The 14631-nt window shown below is 58.8% G+C and overlaps 3 long non-coding RNA genes across 3 annotated transcripts; all 3 read left to right on the plus strand.

Moving 5' to 3' along the window:
• Window positions 1–7616: 7616 nt before the first annotated feature.
• Window positions 7617–8980, plus strand: LOC136994489 (uncharacterized). The gene is made up of 3 exons (XR_010886563.1): window positions 7617–7686; window positions 8728–8798; window positions 8909–8980. It is a non-coding gene; the product is annotated as an uncharacterized lncRNA (long non-coding RNA).
• Window position 8981: 1 nt separating this feature from the next.
• LOC136994490 (uncharacterized) lies at window positions 8982–9690 on the plus strand. Its single transcript, XR_010886564.1, has 3 exons — window positions 8982–9020; window positions 9231–9331; window positions 9590–9690. It is a non-coding gene; the product is annotated as an uncharacterized lncRNA (long non-coding RNA).
• A 1967-nt stretch (window positions 9691–11657) lies between these two features.
• On the plus strand, window positions 11658–12296 carry LOC136994446 (uncharacterized). The gene is made up of 3 exons (XR_010886518.1): window positions 11658–11778; window positions 11980–12105; window positions 12234–12296. It is a non-coding gene; the product is annotated as an uncharacterized lncRNA (long non-coding RNA).
• The last annotated feature ends 2335 nt before the right edge of the window (window positions 12297–14631 follow it).

The following is a 14631-nucleotide window of genomic DNA, read 5'->3' on the forward strand; positions in this document are numbered from 1 at the left end:
AACTCCCCAGAGCTGGGTGCACCCCATAGCTGAATGCCACCCTCCAGAGCCAGGTGCAACCCCCACAGCTGGGTGCACCCCACAGCTGGGTACCTCCACCCAGACCTGGCTGCAGCCCCCCAGACCTGGCTGCATCCTAAAACTGGGTACCTCCCCCCAGAGCTAGGTGCACCCCACAGCTGGCTGCAACCCCCAGAGCTGGCTGCACCCCCCTCCCCAGAGCTCAGTGCAAGACTCAGAGTTGGGTGCCCCCCTCCAGAGCCAGGTGCACCCCTGAGATGGGTGCACCCCATAGATGAATGCACCCCCCCACAGCTGGCTGCAACCACCAGAGTCAGGTGTACCCCACAGATGAATGCACACACACCCCCCACAGCTGCCCCCCCCCAACCAGGATGCACCTTCCAGGGAACCCATGGCGGGGTGGGGGGCAGACACCTGGGTCCCTTCCTAGAGGTGTGGGGGGGGAGCGTGGAGAGGTTGGGGGGGGAGGCTCGGATGCCTGGGCCACCCCCTGCCCTCGGGCACCCTCCCACGCTTCACCCCAACAGGGACGAGGGGCTGCACTCGGCCTTCTTTTGGGGATGACCCCAAACACCCCCTGCCCACCCCCCACCGATGCCCCTGCCTCAGGGACAACCACCCCCAGCCGCACTGGAGCAGGGGCACACACGCTTCCTCAGCCACCTCTCCAACCCTGCCAACGCCCACAGAAATCTCACATCGGCGAGCACACAAGTCACACATTTGCCACTCAAGAGCACAGTTCCACAGAAACGCTTTAGACATCGCAAGTCACAACAACAAGAGCTGCTCTCTCCCACCCGGGAAACTTGATCTGCTCAGGCATCGACACACACGCGGCAACTGCCACTTCCATAAGAGCGAGCAAGATCACTCCGTCCAAAAGGAAACATAACCAAGGAATTCATGGAAGACTACTTCCTATCATCATGGATGGGCCTAGAGCATCCTTTTCGTTCACACGCACGGAGAAAGGACCATCTTCGGGAAGAAGCAGCAGCCTGCAACAAAAGACTGCTTTCAAACACATGCACAGCTGCTACACAGTTAATAGCAACAGCTATTAACTAGTCTCTGCACAGTCATTCTCCTTTCCTCGCTCAGGAATTTAGCTTTAGTCAAGGCAGAAACTCTGAATGCATCACCAGAAATATTTCAAACCGGACTGGGCTGTAAAAAAAGGAAACCGAGCACTGCCACACGGAAAGAGACCAGAAGAGAGAGCTATTCCTATTCCTATTCCTACCCATGACAGAGGAAGCCACCCTGGGTTACGTCTTCATCGAAGACGTCCTTTCCAGAGAAGCTGGTGAAGGAGTGCATGAGAGCCCTTGTGATGCTCTTCTGCTGGGGTGCAGGACTCGGAGAGGATTACGACCTTGTTTTCAAGGGCACCCCACTGTGTGCCCATGCACACTGCAGGTCCCGTGGGGGTGCGAGCAGGGAGGCAGAGCCCTGTGCCCTCCTCTGCTCTGCAGCACCTTCACTTGTGCAATGCCAAGGGCCCTCCAGCTGCACCTCTGCAGCCGGGTCCTTGCCACACCACAAGGTGCCTCTCCCTGCCACTGGGTCACCTGGCATCTCCACAGCCCACACTTGCTGGGGCAGCTTTTACCCTTGTGTCTAGAGGGCTTTTCTATGCGGGCAGTGGGGGTGATTCCTCCTAAGCAAGAAGGAGATCCATCTACTTCCTATCCCTGGCTGGACTTCCCCTCCACGAGCTGCCCCAAGCATGGGGGCGACTGGCTGGGCAGCAGCTCTGCTGCAAAGGCCCTGGCGGCCCAGTGGGCACTACAGGGAGTTGGGCACTCTGAGCCCACGCCATAACCCTCCAGTCACAGGCTCAAGGACAGCACAACGGGCTCTGCAGCCCTTCTGCTCTCGGTCACTGTGCTAGGCAACTTCTGCCCCCTGCAAAGGCTCTGCAAGCAGCGTCTACATAGAAAGGACAAAGGACACCTTTCTTGGGCAATCCATGCAATAGGGAGCTGCAGCTGACATGCACTTATCAAGCAGGTTAGCTGGGTCTTGTTTTGCTTGCAGAGCTGGTGAGGTGACTGGGGGTCTTTGCTGGCCAGGCAGTGGTCACCTGCATGGGGAAGGCTTGGCCTCTCGCCCTCCTTGACACAGGCTGATTCTCAACACTGCTGACACCTGCAGCCTGTCCTCTCTCCTTCTTCAATGCCATTTCTAACTCTTTCCAGAAGTGGGGACCAGCAAGCGGAGAGAATCATTGGTGAGTGTGTGCGTGTGTTTGTGTGTGCGTTTGTGCCTGAGGCAACCGGGAAACCAGGGGGCCCAGGGCCAGCTACAGGATCGACTGAGTGTCTAAGGCCACTTACTGGAGGGATCCACAGTCCGTGTGTGTGCGCGTGCATGTGTTGGTGTGTGAGTGAGGGGACGTGCTGGGCACAGAGGTCTCGCTTTGGTAGCAGGGGTCTGCAGGGTGCCCTGTCTGGGAGGAGACCACGAGCTGCCCTGTGCCAGGCTCAGCCACTTCCAGCCAACTCTGAAACGGATGACAAGAGCCCATTGCGCACCAAGACTTCAGGCAGTTGGAGGAGCACATGGCACCTCTGCTCAAATGTACTTGAGAAAGGGCAGTAGATGCTGCAGGCAGGAGACACAGGAGGAGGCCCATGGGAGGAGCCACAGCAGACACAAAAGGGGACACGTGAGGAGAAATGTGAAGAGCCATGTTTGGAGAAACAAAAGGCAGCAGAGACACGGAAGGGGACGTTGTCAGGCAAATGGCTGGAGTCGCACTCTTGCACGGAGGTGCTCCATGCTGGAGCTGCTTCTCTTCTGAGGGCACCGCAGCCCGTGGAGGACCCACGCTGCAGCAGGGACACCCCCGAGGGACCGCGGCCTTTGCAGGAACCCACCCTGGGGCAGAGGAGTGACTGCTTGCTGTAATGTGACTATTCGCCTGTGGAAAGGAAGAAACAGAAGAGAACCTATTCTTTGAACAGACCCTTCCAATAGGTCTGCATGCATGAAAAATAACAGGCTTGTCCAAGGAGGGGAATTCACTCTCTTTTTCCACTCTAGCCCTTGAGTCTTTTCACACACTTTCTTGACACCTTGTGCAAGAAGCTGAAAGCCTCCTGGTTTGCCAGCCTTACTCAAGTCAAGGACAACAACCTCCACTGCTCTCCCCGCAGGCACCAAGCTACTCATCTCAACAGAGAAGGCTATCAGGTCGCGTTTAAGCACAGATTCCCCTTTGTCAGGCCATGCTGATTACTCCCAAGCACCTTCCTGCCCTTCATGTCTCTGGAAATAGTATTCAGGATTACTTGCTCCATCCCCTTCCCGGACATCAAGGTGAGGCTCACCGACCCTTCTTTCCCTGCATCCTCCTTCTTGCCCCTCTCAAAGACAAGGGTGGCATTTGCTCTCTTCCACGCCTCGGGCCCCTCTCCCGATCACCACGACCTTTCCAAGGGAATCAAGAGAGGCCTCACAGGGACACTGGCCAGCTGCCTCAGCACTCATGGGTGCATCCCACCAGGGCCCATGGCTTCCGTATGTCCCCTTTGTTCAAGCATTCCCGCACCTCATCCTCCTTCACCAAGGAGAAGCCTTCCTTGCTCCACGTTTCTCCTCTGCTCTCAGGGCTTTGGGATTCCCCAGGGCCGGTTGTACCCATAAAGACGGAGGTGAAGAAGGCATTCAGTACCGCTGACTTTTCTGAGTCCTTTGTCACCAGGGACCCTGGGACCCCGCTGAGCAGCGGGACCGCATTTGCCCTCGCTATCCTCTTGCTGCTTACGGACTTAGAGCAGCCTTTCTTGTTGCCTTTCACGTCCCTTGCCAGATTCAATTCCAGAGGGGCTTTAGCTCTCCTAACCCCATCCCTCCACAAACAGACAGCTTGGTGGAGCAGGAGCCCTTCACAGACCAAGGCACGGACCGGGGGCACCTACTCCTGCCGCCCTCATGGGCTGGGGACTACAGCCAGCAGGCCACGTGCTGCCCGGCACAGTGAGATGCGCCCATTGCGGCTCTGCCCATTTGCGGACATCTCAAGTGCCTCGGTGAAGAATCAGCTCTCTGGCCAGACCCACACTCCCGCTTGCAGATGACACCCTCCAAGGGATCTTTTCCCATGGGAATCCCTTCCCACGACTGCCCTGAAAACTGCTCTTTCCTTTGAGGAGTCTGAAAGTGCCTAAACTTCCTTTCCTTTGCACTCAGGAAAATCAGATGGCCACTGCAGACACCTTTACACCTGGCGCAAGTAGGGATGCCTGGCATCCTTGCTCATATACTCACTGAGACACACGTCCCAAGGGGTTTTCCTTGCACCTCCTCCTTCAACCCGCAATAAGTGCCATCCTTCTGGAGGCAGAAATGGGGAGAAAGGGGTGGGAAAAGAGCCTCCGGCCAGGTGACACTCTGGGAAAGGGAAAAGGGGGCCTTGTGCTCCATGGGGGACTGAGGTGATTCCCACAGACACAACGGCTGTGTGACCTGGGAACAGTGATGGACACATGTCCCACGGAGGTACATCTCCTTGGGGGGGGCAGCAAGCGCGTGCCAGGCTTTGGGGAGACTCTCCCATCAGTTGCATTTTTCTCCTGACTAGGAATTAGAGCCTCATTTTGTGCCTCTGTCTCTCTCCCCCTCGCTTTGTGGATTTGAACTTCTGGCATGGGAACGACCTGGCTGACACCCTCATGCTAGGCACCTCCCTGCAGCCCCAAACACCTCCCGGCACCTCATCCCCAGGGGAAGGGGCTCTGGGTAACCCTGGCATGGCAGACAGGGAGGGCAGGGGGGCTCAGCCAGGGCATGAGAGTGAGTTTGTGCCTGCTATTGCAGCCGCTTTTCAAATGCTTGCAGGCAGATTTGATAAGAGGTAGCGATGTGTGCAGCCCAGCTGGAAACACGGAGGAAGGCTGAGATGCACACACAGATGGGAAATGACCCCGTGCAGTCGCTTGGACAAATACCACCAAGAATGGATGGGCTTTCCCCTCTCCCACAAAGCCCCTCCTTCCTCTCCCTGCAGCACCCAGGGCAAAGAGGGTTTTTCTCAGGCAGCCTTCGCTGGAGGGAGACCAGCAGCCTCTGCAGTCTGTGCTCGCGGATCACACACTCCTTTATTCACAGGCTGGTGCGGGGCACTGGGAGTAAGATTGCAAGATGGGGCACGGGTGCCTGAGGAGGAAAGGACTGCTCCGGTGTTTGGCTCTATCTTTTCCAGACAGAGGGTCATCTCTCCTGCAAGGAAGGACCAAGAGAGCTGGGACTCTTCAGCCTGGAGATGAGAAGGCTGAGGGGGGATCTTATCAATGTGTTTAAATATCTGAAGGGAGGGTGTCAAGAGGATGGGGCCAGGCTCTTTTCAGTGCTGCCCAGTGCCTGGACAAGAGGCAACGGGCACAAAGCGGATTACAAGAAGTTGCATCTGAATCAAAGAAAAACTTTTCTTCCTGTGAGCTGACGGAGCACTGGATCAGGCTGCCCAGAGAGGTTGTGGAGTCTCCATCCTTGGAGACATTCAAAAGCCGTCTGGACAGGGGGGCCGGGGGGGAAAAGCAGGGGGCCCAGGGGGCACCGCCGGGCAAACTCACGGCTCTGTGGGGCACAGAGCTGCGAAAACGGAGGCCCCTGGGACACCCAGAGCCAAACGGAGGTGCCCAGGGCACGCCAAAAAGAGGACGGAGCACCCAGGAGGGCACGAAAACACACGTGTGCACATGGCAGGCACTAAAGGGCAGCTGTAGGGCCCCAGGGAGACCCAAAAAACAAGCGCAGAGCTCGGGGGGGGGGGCGCCGAAACCAAACCGAGGGGCCTGGAGGGACGCCAGAGGCGCAACGGCAGCCGTGACCGTTGGGAGGGGGGGAGAGCACAAAATGGCGGCTTTGGGGGCGGGGCCGGGACCCTCGGAGGCGGGTCCTGGGGAGGGGGAGAACCGCCCCATCCCGCTCACCAGGGGGCACCGGCGTCCTGCCTCTGCGCAGCCCCGATTGGAGGGGCCGTGGGGGAGCCGTGATTGGCTGTGAGGAGGGCCCGTGGGGGAGCCGTGCGGTGATTGGCCAGCAGGCGGGGCTGTGGGGGCCAGGCCGAGACGCTGGCAGGCAGCGGCGTGGGGCAGCGGGGCTGGCGAGCTGCTGGCGGCGCCTCGTGCCCCGGCAGCGCGGGGACCCCCGTGCCGGCCCCGGCCCTGTAGGGCCCACTGCAGGGCCTCATCTGCCCGGTGCCCGGGCACAGCGGGGCCAGGATATGGGGCCGAGGGGAGCCCGCAGCGCTGGGCTGCTGACGGGCAAGGCTGACGGGGCACGAGGGCCGCGACGCAGCTGCTCCATGGGGCCTGCGCTGGGCAGGAGCCATGGGGCGAGGGCCTGGCATGGCCGGGGACGGAGCCTGCCCTTACGGGAAGGGAGAGGAGTTTGGGTGCCTGTGGCCCGTCTGTCGGTGTCGTAGCGCACGGGGAGCACGAGAGCGGGGGCAAGATCGTGCCGAAGGTCGGCTGCGGGGCTGCCCTGCGCCGGACAGGAGCTGTGCCAGGGGAGAGAGGAGGGCAGGAGGTGCCCCGTGGGGCTGGTGCAGAGGGCGCGCAGGCCTGAGCCCCACGGCAGACGCAGCTGTCCATCCTGTCTTTTTTTAGTTCCTGTGTGCTGAAAGTTGCCTTCGCCTGCCAGGAGGCCAACCTGTGCTCCCTGGGCTCTTGGGATCCAAAGTATGCCCATATTTACCGTGAGAATTGTTTCTCAGCTGGAGGTCCTGCCATTGACCTCCATCCACCCTCTGGGGCACTTGCGTCCCTGCAAAGAGCAGTCCTTGCAGGTGGCAGAAGGGCCACGATGGCAAGGAAAATGACCCTCGTTGCCTTTTCACTGGATGGAGAAGGGCTTGGGTCCCTGCTCCTCAGGCCAGCCGTGCATGTGGCTGAGATCTTTCTCCTCCTTCCCGTAGCACAGGAGCTGCTCTCGTGGATCAGACCGAAACGCCACTGAGCCAGTGCCCTGTCTTCAGTAGTGATCACTCTGAGGGAACGTGTGTAAGAAACAAGGAAAGCAGAGGATGATTCCTTTTTTTTCCCCTTTAACAGCCTTTCCTTATTTCCATTAACTTCACCATTATGGGAGCTGTGTGGTGAAAGTGTGTCTGTACCATCGTGTTGCCCATTTCTTTAACCCCTTGAACGCGTGTGTTCGTTTGCAACCCCAAACACTCAGATGACCAGTGTGACGGCTGTGTGGAAGGACTTGAATGCAGATGCCGGCACTGATCGTTGCTGAATTTGCGAAGAGCCTCCTGGGGCAGTGGGCAGTGGGCAGTGGGGTGGGGGCAGCACCCTAAAGCAGCCAGTGCAGCTGCCCTCGCCGCTGTAGGGCCCAAGCCAACAAGGTCTGTGGGGTGGTGGGAGGGTCCCTGCAGCCCCTCTGTGACACGCTCTGTGACACAGCCTGAGGTCACTGTGGGACATCCCGCCCCACAGCGACACCTCCCCGCTGCCCAGGGTGTCCCCTCCCCACACCTCACTGCAGGGCGGAGGAGGAGGAGCAGAGTGGAGAGTGAGGAAGGAGAAGTTTCCGAGCTGGAACTACTGGCACCGCCATGCAGTTCCCGTTTGTGAAGCTGCCAGCGCTCTGCGTGCTCAGCCGTGATGGTCATGTGCGTCCTGGGGGGATCCGTGTGCTTCCAACGTGAGTATGTTTGCTTGTGTAGCCCATGGCTGAGCAAGCGAGCAGCTTCTCAGCTCCGGCTTGGTAGCGCTGAGCTTGCCTGCTCGAGAGCTTATTCAAGAGCACCTCCTTCAAAGGGAGGGCTCCCAGCTATCTCCATGCTTGCTCTTGCTTCTTTCGGACTCGGAGAGTCCTCCCCTGGATTATCATGAAAGAGTGACTGGCTTTTACACTCCCGACGTAGATTTGACCTAGAGAGGAATGTGGGCAGCCTTCCCCATCAAGTTTCACCTCCTCATTCCCTTTCTTTGGCAAGAGATGGCACAAAAATATGTAAAGACTGGACAGTTTCTCCATTTTCCTGTGTGTTGTCTTGTGCTGCTGTCCAGTGGTGGATCAAAGACCTGACCTATGCAAGTCCTGTTTGGGACATGTCCCTTTCTTTTGGAAGACTGGGGAACGAGAGGTCTCCTAAATGGCTTCTTCTGGGAGCAAGGGGGAGAGGTGGAGGAGGAGGGATTGCTTTGCCCAGTGGGAGGCAGTGTGTAGTGGGGCTCTGCAGAGCTCTGTGCTGGGACAAGCACTGCTGAGCAGGTCCACTGGGGACCCTGGGGACAGAGCTGCCTCTTTAAAAATGCAACCGCCTGAATCTGGGAGGGTGCGCAAGGGAACTGGAGGGCAAGATGTGAAGTCACATGGATCCGGGCAAGCTGGAGCAGAAGAGATTGCTCTGCTCCTCATGGGCACTGTGAAGGCGAGAAATACGAGAGTCAGAAATGGCAGCCAGGAGGACTTGTGTTAGAATACACTTCCTCAGAGGAAGGAGAGCAGGCACTGGGACCAGCCCCTGGAAACTGCTCGGCCCCTCAAGGCACGAGCTCTTGGCTGTGTCACGTACTTGCCTACTGTAGTCCTCCCCGGTGCTGAAGAGTCTGCATCTTCTGCTTTGGAAAATGAGAAACCTTGCAGCAACTCTCAACTCTCTCTGAGCCTGGATGTGCCGTGCAAGCTGCAAAGGGAGTGTGGAGCCCTTTCTCCCAGCTGCTGTCTCCTTGTTTCTAGGTTTGAGATTAAGCCAGTGCCTGGGAAGAAAGGCAGAGACCCTGCCCCTGAGGGATCCCGGGAGAGAGAAGGTAAAGGACCGTGCGGCTCCAAAGCCAGGACCGACCAGGTCTGCACATCCTCTTGCCTGAGTGAACACGAGGATGCTGTTCTGACGAGGTTTCTTCTTGCACGGTCTCAGCGAGTCCTCCTGAGCAGCAGCAGCACCATCGAAAGAGGCGTTCTCCAGGCCAATTAAAAGAGGCCAAGGTGGAAAAAGGGCAGCAAGGCAGGAGAAAGAAGCCTATGGACAAGTGAGGCTCTTGGGGAAGTGGAGGAGGGCAATGGGATGGTCTTGTCCATGTGGGAGTGAGGGATTTCTCTTGGACGCTGTCAGTATGAGCTCAGAAAGGCTATTAACTCATGCCGCGAGGGCTGCTGTTTTCTGCCTGGACTGCAAGGGCACAGCAGGGTTTTGTGAGACTTGGTTGTCAGCTTCATTTTCTCTTTCCTCTTCTTTCCAGGGAAGGTTTTGATCATCTGTTATCTGCCATGAGGTCATATCTGCAGCCTGCCAAAGAAGAGGAGTTGGGAGAAGAGCAGGCTAAGGAGAGAGAGCAAAAAGGTAAAGTAAGAGATGAATGCTGACACAGGCTTGCAGGCTTCCTTAGTGCCGCAGGATAACAGCCAAAGTTATAATGTGATGCCTGGATAGGAAATTGCCCTCCTGTGGCTCTCTTTGCCACCAGCAATCAGCCTTGAGGGGCTCACTATGGAAGAAGAATTCCTCGGGACAGCCCAGTGCTCCACCTTGCAGTTCATCTGCTGATGGACACTTCCCCGCTGCCCTCTTCTGAAGAGGTTTCTCCTGTCATGCTTGCAGGGAGTCCTGCTGAGAAGCGCCTCCTTCCTCGAAGAAGGCTTTCCCCCGAGAAATTACCCAAGGTTTAAACAGATGATGGCATTGGTCAGCAAGCCCTGGGAAGCGAGCCTCCAGAGAGGTGAGACGTGTGGAGAATTGGACGGGGGCACTGGTGTGCTCTGGTCCTTGTGGGAGGGAGATGTTTGCATTGGACACGTTGCCTCTCTCTCTCTCTCTCTCTCTCTCTCTCTCTCTCTGTCCCAAGAAGAGAGGGCCTAGCCCTGGGCATCGTCAGCTTTGCCAGGGACTGTTGTGCCCCATCGGAGTGCCAAAGCTCCAGCTATCTCTTTCTCTGCGGATGCCAACGCAGCTGGCCAAACACACCCAGTTCTGCTGCAGAAGCACCTTCTGCTGCAGAGGCAGGTGCCCAGCTGGTGAGCACAGGCTGCAGAGCAAACTCATGCTGTGCTGATCCAGCCCCTGCCTGCTCTGTATTTGTAGTGTGCTACCAGCAATTGAGGGGAGCTCCTCGAAGGAAGGCAAGAGCAAAACAACTCGTGAGGGCAGGCGCAAAGCGGAAATCCCTGTTTGCAAAGGCCATCGCAGAGTAGGACAGGTACGTACGTGATCAGGCCCAATGTCACGATTCAGTCCTACTGAGTTGTGGAAAAGTGCAGCTCTGTGGGTGCTGATTCGCCCAGGATGCCTTGCTAGATGTTCACCTGCACATTCGGTGGCATCTTCTGCAGAAGGCACAAGCCACTCTCTAGTGCCTCCTCACACCACTGTGTCTGGGCTGCCCCTGGAAGGGGGAGATGTTTCCAAGGGATGGAAGGGCACAGGGCAGGAAAAGCCCCAGCACCTGCTCCTCACGCTGCTGCTCTGCGTGTCTCTGCCCTCCAGGAAGTGTGCTACCTCTGCATGCAGCAGGAGGAACGCCGCCTCCGGGCAGCCCAGCTGCAAGAGGCCGAGAGGCAAGAAAGGGCCGAGTGGGCCGAGCACGAGGCCTGTCGGGCAAGGATGGCTGTCCTGAATGCCCAGGTACTGGAGCCTTTTCAGCCGCTCTGAGGAACGGCCTTTCTCTCCCCCAGGAAGCTCTGGAGGTGTGCAGGTCTCCTCGGCGTTGTTGTCCTCTTGCCTCTCAGTCGTGGGGCCGCTGACTTGTCTTTGATGCTCGCCTGCTCCTTCCAGGGAGGGAATATTAGTCAAGGGAAACTACGGGACCCAAATAGCACTCTGCTGTGCTGAGGGCACACGGTCCTCAGCCCTGCCTCGAGCTCCAGGAAGCCCCTGCCGAGGCCGCCTGCCCTTGAGGTGGGACACGAGCTCTCCTGGGGAAAGGGCCTGAGCCAGCTGTGGCCAGGCTGCCTCCGGGGGACAGCTCCAGGGGGTCTTCCTCTTCATGCAACCTCTAAGAGCATGCCCAGGATCTCTTGGTTTTCCTAAGAATCAACAGGGGTTTCCGTAAGCCTAATTTTTAACTGAGGCCTTAGGGCGCACTGCCACCCACCCTGACATAAAAAGAAATACCATCTTCTTGGGCTTCCGTGCCTGAAGGATAAAGCCTTTAATGTTCCTGTGGTTGGGAAGAGCAGACTAGGACTGAATATCCTGAGAAAGGCTGCACCGTCCCTGGGTGTCTTCTGTGCTGTGCAGGGATATTTCCTTTGGTGGCATCTCCAGGTAAAATGCACTGTTTTCTTCCTTGCATAACAGAGGAGACACTGGGCTGAAATGAAGCTAAATATTGATAAAACAGAGAAAGAAAAGACTGTAGAAGAGAGCAGAGCATACCTGGTAAGACCTTTTGACAAAAGAAATCTTTCCCCAACCGCAAAGCACAGCGAGACCCTGCTCCCGCCCAGGCATCTCCATGGGGACATGCTGCGCTGGTTCTCCTGGTGTCCCTGCCGGCTGTCCCCCGGGGGCTTGGTGCTTTCGGAGACAGACCCATGCATTTGCCCGCTGCTTGACAAGCCTCTCTCTTGCCTTTCAGAGCTCCTACTGCCCCACTCCTCCAGCCTCCGTCAGAAGGCAGCATGACAGAGAGCTCCAGGAGAGGAGGGAGGCGTGGGCAAAGGAGCCAAGGAGGAAACCAGGGCAGCTCTCCCGGCAGCAGTAAGTGTGCATAGCCCCAGCGTGGCCGAGTGCAGCTGAAGAGCAGGGAGCTGGCAGCGGGTCAAAGATCCCGACCCAGAGCCGTGGGACTGGTATGGCATCTTCTGATTTCTCCTGGCCTGGGAATGCCCTGGGTCAGCCCTGGACTCCCGGTTCCTCTCCACAGCCCCAAGCAAATGCTTTGGTCTTGTGCTGAGCTGAGGACTGCGGGTACAGATGGGACCGTGGGTGTGCAGGGCTGGACAGGAAGGGTCTCAGTGGGGCTGAGAGCGACCTTGTCCCTGCCATTGCAGGCACGAGTCCCTGACAGCAGTCCAGAGCCAGCGCCGGACGGGGGTGCCTAAAGCCTGGCAGGAGGAGCAGAAGAAGAGGGCAGAGCGCAACCCCTGCAGGGCTCACGGAGAGGAGCAGCTCATCTGGTGCGTATCTCTGAGCAGGGCTGGGACTTGTCACACAGCAGCTCCAGGAAGACCTGGCCCGACCAAGGCCCGCACTCTTTCTCTGCCTTCTCCCCTGACACTGACCACCTCTCCTTTGGATTCCCTAGCACCGGGGAGAAGATGCCCTTGGAGCAGCAGAGGGGAAGGCACTAGGAACTGCTGCCGTGCAAAGGGGAGACCACCCTGTACCTGAGATGGACTTCTCTGCAGGGAATAAAGAGAGAGGTGCTGCTGTGAATCCCGTGTGCCATCCCAGAGTGATTCTTAGGGACAGAAGGGGATAATGTCCATACACGCCATGCTGTGCACATGCCCACCACAGGGTGCATATACAGGGCACGGCAGGCATCTGTGCCCCACAGTGTGCCCATCGACAGCACATTCAGTACAGCATATGCACATACACACTACAGGGTGTACATACACCCCACTGTGTGCCCATGCACACTGCGGGTCCCGGGGGTGCGGGCAGGGAGGCAGAGCCCTGTGGCCTCCCCTGCTCTGCAGCACCTCAACTTGTGTCCCGCAGGGGCAAGAAGATGGTATTTCCCCGCAGCACGGGGAGCTGGACACTCTGAGGCCATGCCATAACCCTGCAGCCATAGGCCCCAGGGCAGCACGATGGGCTCTGCAGCCCTTCTGCTCTGGGCCACTTTGCTGGGCAACTTGTGACCCCTGCCAAGACTCTGCAAGCAGGGTCTGCATGAAAAGGACAAAGGAGTCGTTTCTTGGGCAATGCACGCAAGAAGTAGCTGTACCTGACATGGACTTCTCAGGCAGGGTAGCTGGGCCTTGCCATGCTTGTGGAGGTAGTGAGGAAGGCAGGGAGGGCTTTGGTGGCCAGGCAGTGGTCCGCTGGGTGGGGAAGGCTTGGCCTCTCAGCCTCCTTGACATAGGCTGATCCTCTGCACTCCTGGGGGGCAGATGGGTGCCATGGGGGGCAAAGGAGGTAGAGGGGTGCAGTAGGAGTCAATGGGGGCAGTGGGGTGCAATGTGGGGGCAGGGAGGGCAGAGAGGTGCCATGGGGGAGGGGGGAAAGAGGGGTGCCTTGGGGTGCCATAGGGGCAGAGGGGCACCCTGGAGGGGGGGGAGGCAGAAGTGTGCAATGGGGTGCAATGGGGGCAGGGCTGTGCAATGTGGTACAATGTGGGCAGAAGGGTATCGTGGGGGGTCAGAGAGGGGAGTGGGGGGCAATTGGTGCAATGAGGGCAGAGGGGTGCAATGGGAAGCAGAGAGGGCAGGGAGGTGCCATGGGGGTCAGAAGGGTGCAATGGGGTGCACATAGGGCAGAGGGGTGCCATGGTGGGCAGAGGGGGCACAGGGGTGTCATGGGGGGCAGTAGATGCCATTTGGTGCAATGGGGTGCAATGGGAGGCAGTGGGGGCAGAAGCATGCAATGGGGTACCATGGGGGCAGAGGGGTGCCATGGGGGGCAGAGGGGCCAGAGGGGTGCAATGGTGGGCAATGGTGGCAGAGGGGTGCCATGGGGGGCAGAGGGATGCCAATGGGGGGAGAAGGGTGCCATGGGGGGGCAGTAGGAGCAGAGGGGTGCCATGGCAGGGTGGATGGGGCAGATGGGTGCAATGGAGGTACAAGGGGGACAGAGGGGTGCCATGGAGGGCAGAGGGGTCAGAGGGGTGAAATAACTGGCAGAAGTGTGCAATGGGGGAAGAGGGGGTGCCACGGGGTGCAATGCAAGCAGAGGTGTGCAGTGGGAGCAGGGGAGTGCCATGGGGAGGCAGGGGGGTGCAGTGGGGTAGCATATAGGCAGAGGGCTGCCATGCGGGGGAGCAGAAGGGGGCAATGCGGTGCAATGCAGTGCAATGGGGGCAGAAGGGGCGGTGGGGTGCAATGGGGTGATATGAGGAGCAGAAGGGTGCAGTGGGGTGCTGACAGGGTAGAGGATGCAATAGGGGTAGAGGGGGCAGAGGTGTGCCATGGGGGGCAGAGGGGGCAGAGGGGTGCAATGCGGTGCCATATGGGCAGAGAGGTGCAATGAGGTGCCATGGAAATGGAGGAGTGCCTTGGGGGGCAGTGGGGGCAGAGGGTTTCAGTGGGGTACCAAAGGGGCAGAGGGGTGCCATGGGGGGCTGAGGGCTGCAAAGTGGTGCCATGGGAGTAGAGGGGTGCCGTGGCAGGCAGTGGGGGTAGAAGAGTGCAATGGGGTGCCATGGGGGGCAGAGGGGTGCAATGGGGGCAGAGTGCTGCCATAGGGGGCAGAGGGGTGCCATGGGGGGCAGAGAGGGCCAAGGGTTGCCGTGGGGGGCAGACGAGGCTGAAGGCTGCTATGGGGAGCAGTGAGGGCAGAGGGGTGCAATGGGGTGCAATGAGGAGCAGAGGGGTGCAATGGGGGGGCAGAGGGGACAGAGGGGTGCAACTGGGTCCCATAGAGACAGCGGGGTGCCATGGGGGGCAGAGGAGGCAGAGGGGGCAGAGGGCTGCATTAGGGTGCAATGGGAGCAGAGGGGTGTCATGGGGGGCAGAGAGGTCACAGCAGTGCAATTG

The sequence above is a fragment of the Apteryx mantelli genome, chromosome 29 (genome assembly GCF_036417845.1).
Source record: "Apteryx mantelli isolate bAptMan1 chromosome 29, bAptMan1.hap1, whole genome shotgun sequence".
Lineage (NCBI taxonomy): Eukaryota > Metazoa > Chordata > Aves > Apterygiformes > Apterygidae > Apteryx > Apteryx mantelli.